This window comes from Scyliorhinus canicula, chromosome 13 (assembly GCF_902713615.1).
Source record: "Scyliorhinus canicula chromosome 13, sScyCan1.1, whole genome shotgun sequence".
NCBI lineage: Eukaryota > Metazoa > Chordata > Chondrichthyes > Carcharhiniformes > Scyliorhinidae > Scyliorhinus > Scyliorhinus canicula.
This window is the reverse complement of record NC_052158.1, coordinates 123778372-123784966: the sequence shown is the minus strand read 5'-3', so window position 1 is coordinate 123784966 and position 6595 is coordinate 123778372.

Sequence of the window (6595 nt, the reverse complement as noted above, 5' to 3'; positions counted from 1 at the left end):
TTTTGAAAGGATTTTGCAGGTTGATATTCAGCCTGTTGTTGGCTGTGTCATGAATGCACCTTTCAGGGCCATTTGGTGCTGGGGTGAGACTCAAAACTGGAACGTCTGGCTCAGAGACTGAGCTGCTACCCACTGCACCACAAGATCTCCCTTCAGCTGTGTGGATTATTTTTAAAATGACACTTCACACATTAACTATTGTTAAATGCAAAAGTAACCACACTGACTGCCGTTTTGATATTTGACATTAATATAATTTGCATAACTCAGTGACAATCTTAGTTTTATTGTAGAGCTAGTGATATGATTTTTTTCATTTAAACAGGAATTAGAGTCTAATTTCATTATTTCTGCTTACTTCAGTGAAAGCATAGCAATGTTAGGCCCTTCATGCATCTTGTCAACACTGCTCGTAATGCATTATAACAAATATCATTTCACAAATTATATAACTGAAGTTGTTTAATTTTATTTCATTGAGTTTTCTTTTCAAATTATATCTCTTGCCAATAAATGTTAACATCCATCTGCTTCTTATAGGAAATTAGAACATGACGGAAGTTTCAAAAGTATAAATCTTGACATTAAAATTATAATTTCGATGAAGCCTTTATAGACTGTAATTTCGATCAAGCCTTTATAGACTGGTAAGTTTCTAACATCAAAATTACATCAAGGCATCATAGTTAAGTCTATTGGCTGGTAATTTGTCACAGGGATTTTCTTCCCCAAAGTTCATAGACCTTTTTTCATAGCAGGTAAGATGTGGAAAATTATTCTGATTGCTGGAATAGCAGATTGCTGCATGGAATGGTAGAAATAGAACTTTGCAAACTTGCATAATGATTTAATTTTGACGGACGTATTCCCATGGCATGACAGTAAGATCCTTAAGCTCTCACATTTACCACAGCATATGGTAATCATGGCACGTGGTGTGATTCTTAACTCACTCATTACATACTTTCATGCTTTTCTTGCCCAATGCTTTGGTGAAGCAACTGGACATTCTCTACACAAAAGCTTGGGGTACTGCCATTCTCTGGATAATTTTTGGGCAGTTTTGCCCGTTTTCAGCAGCACGGTAGCACAAGTGGCTAGCACTGTGGCTTCACAGCACCAGATTCCCAGGTTCAATTCCCCGCTGGGTCACTATGCGGAGTCTGCACGTTCTCCCCGTGTCTACGTGGCTTTCCTCCGGGTGCTCCGGTTTCCTCCCCCAGTCCAAAGACGTGCAGGTTTGGTGAATTGGCCATGCTAAATTACCCTTAGTATCCAAAAAGGTTAGGAGGGGTCATTGGGTTACTGGGATAGGGTGGAAGTGAGGGCTTAAGTGGGTTGGTGCAGACTCGATGGGCCGAATGGCTTCCTTCTGCACTGTATGTTCTATGTTTTCCCCATGCCAGTGCCTTGACCAAAGTTGACCTGTCTGGTTTGAATTTAAACAAATGTTTGGTAGTTCTCTCGTGCATCCTCCATGGCAACGAGACGTCTCTAACCAATCAAAGTTCACTTGCCAATGAATCAGCATTCTTTTTTCATGCAATATAAATTGTTGTTTCATTTACAATTAGTACTCGTGAATTTTTCCTGATTGCTGCAGAATGTAAAGCTTCAACAACATTTTTTCAGCTCAAATTCTGTACTACCGGGCTTCATGTACCAGTGACTTCACAACTTTGATCCCTTCATCTGTAGCTTTGCACTTGAGCATTGTTGCTTCTAAGAAAGGTTCTGTGGTAGTCACCACTAGTAGTATATTAGATGTATTATGGCACTGCCCGTATATTAGAGGTACAAGGGTAAATCCCTCCCGGAACCGCCAATATACTGTGTTCGAAGCAGATGGCCGCCTCTATCACTTCCTTAGGGTTCCCTTTGGCGTCACTAATGGGGTCTCGGTCTTCCAGCGAGAGATGGACCGAATGGTTGACCGGTACGGACTGCGGGCCACTTTCCCGTACCTAGATAACGTCACCATCTGCGGCCACGATTAGCAGGACCATGACGCGAACCTCCAAAAATTCCTCCAGACCGCCAAAATTCTTAATCTCACCTATAATACCAGGGGCTGGTTTAGCTCACCAGGCTAAATCGCTGGCTTTTAAAGCAGGCCAGCAGCACGGTTCAATTCCCGTACCAGCCTCCCCGGACAGGTGCCGGAATGTGGCGACTAGGGGCTTTTCACAGTAACTTCATTGAAGCCTACTCGTGACAATAAGCGATTTTCATTTCATTTTCATAATAAGGAGAAATGCGTGTTCCGATCCAACCGCTTCGCCATCCTTGGCTATGTCGTGGAAAATGGAGCCCTAGGACCCTAGGGGCCAACTGCATGTGCCCCCTCCTGGAACTCTCCCCCACTGCCCCAAGGCCCTGAAACGATGCCTGGGGTTTTTCTCCTGTTACGCTCAGTGGGTCCCTAATTATGCGGACAAGGCTCGCCCATCCATTCAGTCCACAGTTTTCCCCCTGGCGGCTGAGATCCGCCAGGCCTTCAACCGCATCATGGCAGACATTGCTAAGGCCACGATGCACGCGGTCGACAAGTCCCTCCCCTTCCAGGTGGAGAGCGATGCATCGGACGTAGCTCTGGCCGCCACCCTCAACCAGGTGGACAGGCCCGTCACCTTTTTTCCCTGCTCCCTCCATGCCTCCAAAATTTGGCACTCCTCTGTCGAAAAGGAGGCCCAAGCCATTGTGGAAGCTGTGCGACATTGGAGGCATTACCTGGCCGGCAGAAGATTCACTCTCCTCACTAACCAACAGTCAGTTGCTTCATTTTCAATAATACACAGCAGTGCAAGATAAAAAATGACAAGATCTTGAGGAGGAGGATCGAGCTCTCCACCTATAATTACGAGATTTTGCATCGCCCGAGGAAGCTCAACAAGCACTCTAGTGCCCTATCCCGCGGTACATATGCCAGTGCACACGTGGACCGACTCTGGGCTCTCCACAATGACCTCTGCCACTCGGGGGTCACCCGGTTCTTCCATTTCATCAAGGCCCGCAACCTGCCCTACTCCATTGAGGAGGTCAGGACCGTCACCAGAGACTGCCAAGTCTGCACAGAGTGCAAGCCGCACTTCTACCGGCCGGATCGAGCGCACCTGGTGAAGGCCTCCCCCCCCCCTTTTGAACACCTCAGTGTGGGCTTCAAAGGGCCCCTCCCCTCCACCGACCGCAACACATACTTTCTGAACGTGATTGGTGAGTACTCCCGGTTCCCTTTTGCCATCCAATGCCCCGATATGACTTCTGCCACGGTAATTAAAGCCCTGCACAGCATCTTCACACTGTTCGGTTTCCCACAGAGATCCGGGATCCTCTTTTATGAGCGATGGGCTGCGTCAGTTCCTGCTCAGCAAGTGCATCGCCTCGAGCAGGATGACCAGCTACAACCCCCGGGGAAACGGGCAGGTGGAGCGGGAGAATTGGACAGTCTGGAAGGCCGGCCAGCTGGCCCTGCGATCTAAAAACCTCCCCGTCTCCCGCTGGAAGGAGGTCCTCCCCGATGCGCTCCACTCCATCCGATCGCTCCACTGCACTGCGACTAACGAGACCCCTCACGAACGTGTTGATGGAACCATCAATTCAGCGAACACGTGTAGTTGGATCTGAACAGAGGCTTTAATACACTTACAATAGAGCCAGCCTATTCGTCGTTGAACTTCGGTGAACTGGCAGGCTGGCTCTAAGGAACTGATCTTTATACATCGGTCCCAGGGGGAGGAGTCCTGGGCGGAGCCAAGGGAGGAGCCCAGTACAAACTCTCGCGTACTCCCAGAGTGACTCCCCCTGGTGGTCGGATAGTGCAACTGCACTTACAATGGGTAGATAACGAACCTATATACATGGAGTGATATTGGCAACTATATATAGTGTGAATCACATTCACCACACGTGTGTTTGCCTTCCCCAGGAAGTCCACCTCTGGGGTCTCGCTCCCAACATGGCTGACAGTTCCTGGGCCTGTCCTTGGGAAGCATGTGCGGACCCATAAGTCGAACCCCTTGGTCGAAAAAGTCCACCTCTTACATGCTAACCTGCAGTATGCCTACGTGGCACACCCTGACAGGCGCCAGGACACAGTCTCCCTCCGGGAACTGGCACCCGCTGGATCCCCATCCACGACCCCCGACCTGACACGGCACCCCCCCTCCCCCGGTTGCCTCTTTCACCCCTGTGCCACTCACCCTCCCTCCAGCGAACCTCACCGCAGTCCCCACCCCAGCAGGATCCATCCTCCCTCTGATTCCACTCGGGTGACGAAGACGAGGACACCAAGCTCCCGGAGTCGCAGGTGACCAAGTCGGCGCCCACATCACCACCAGGACTAAGGCAATCGCAGAGGAGGTCAAAGCCCCCGACAGACTTAACTTGTAATATTTCCCACCACCCCGCCGGACTCTTTGTTTTTAACAGGGGGTGAATGTGGTAGTCACCACTAGTAGTATATTACATGTATTACAGCACTACCCGTACATTAGAGGTACAAGGGTAAATCCCTGCCTGCTGGATCGGCCCAGTAGGCGGCATATAAATGTGTGTGCTCTCCTGTGCTGCAGCCATTCTGGTTCCAGCTACAGGAGGCACAACATCTTGCTCAGTAAAGCCTCGATTGTTCCACTATTCTCGCCTTTGTGGTAATGATAGTACATCAGGTTCTTGATTTTAAGTCTGTTCTACATGAAACAAGAGCTCAATGTTGGGTTTCTGGGGGAGGAGTTTCTTAATTGATTTTCCTGTCTGTGACATCAGACGTCTGAGAAATGAACTTGTGCCTTCATTTGCTGAGGAAACAGAAGCTAATTCGGAAATCAGGGTTCAGCCAGGCATTAAAATATAAGTAAAGGTAAAAGATTTTCTTAAATTCTGGCTTGTGATGTGGACACCACTGGCAAGACCAGCATTTGTGTCCATCCCAAATTGCCCTTGAAGGCAGTTAAAAGTTAATCACCTTGCTGTAGGTCTGGAGTCACAAGTAGGACAGGCCAGGTAAGGATGGGAGAGTTCCTTCCCTGAAGAGCGTTTGAGGACCAATGGGTTCTTATGTCAATTGATGATAGTTTCTTGGTCACCATTACGGGGATTAACTTTCCATTCCAGAATTATTAATTAATTGAATTTAAATTCCACCAGCTGCTATGGTGGGATTGTCCCCAGAGCATTAACTTGGATTTCTGGATTAATAGTTCAGTGATATTACCATTATGCTGCCATTCATCCTTTTAGTTGCCTTAGTGTCAGTATTAAATGATGGATTGCAGAGGGGAAAAGAAGTGAGACAATTGAAATTTTCAACTTGTACCTGCACCTATCTATGAAACCAAGTTTTAAACTGTCAGGATGTGGATAGGCCATGAACTTCTCAGAACCTCAAGTTATGCTGCTCACAACTTAACGTACATTACTCATCCTAACATTAATGTTAATAATCTTTATTGTCACAAGTAGGCTTACATTAAAACTGCAATGAAGTTACTGTGAAAAGCCCCTAGTCGCCACATTCCGGCGCCTGCTCGGGTACACAAGAGGGAGAATTCAGAATGTCCAATTCACCTAACAGCATGCCGGGTCTTGTGGGAGGAAACCAGAGCACCCGGAGAAAACCCACGCAGACACAGGGAGAACGTCCAGGCCACCCACAATGTCTACCCATTCCCCGCCCCCATAGTCCGCCCATTCCCCCCCCCCCCCCCCCCCCCCCCCCCGCCAGCCCAGGCCAGTCACCCCTCACACCAATCTGACAGAGCACAAAAGTACGTTGTAACAGTGGGATAAGGTCTTTAATGTGAGAATGTATATACAGATTTGTGGCCTAGTCCCTACAACTAAACTGTGTCTTGCACCCTTGCCAACTTGGCAAGTGTCTAACTTTCTGGCCTTACGGGCCCCAATGCAACATCTAGAAGAATCCCCAGATGATACGGCAGAAGTGGAGGCGGCCTGGTGCGATTTCTGCCCTACGCTTTGCTAGCACTTTGCTCCTAGAACTTCGCTTTACCGCAAGCCCACAGACAACCTCACGATGCTCCACTTCTCCAGCTTTCACCTGAAACACATTAAAGAAGCCATCCCCTATGGACAAGCCCTCCGTATACACAGGATCTGCTCAGACGAGGAGGAGCGTAACAGACACCTACAGATGCTGAAAGATGCTCTCGTACGAACGGGATATGGCGCTCGTCTCATCGATCGACAGTTCCAACGCGCCACAGCAAAAAACCGCACCGACCTCCTCAGAAGACAAACACGGGACACCACTGACAGAGTACCCTTCGTCGTCCAGTACTTTCCTGGGGCGGAGAAACTACGACATCTTCTTCGCAGCCTTCAACACATCATCAATGAAGATGAACATCTTGCCAAGGTCATCCCCACACCACCACTACTGGCCTTCAAACAACCGCGCAACCTCAAACAAACCATTGTTTGCAGCAATTTACCCAGCCTTCAGAACAGCGACCACGATACCACACAACCCTGCCAGGGCAATCTCTGCAAGACATGCCAGATCATCAACTTGGATACCACCATTACACGTGGTAATACCACCCACCAGGTACGCGGCACATACTCGTGCGACTCG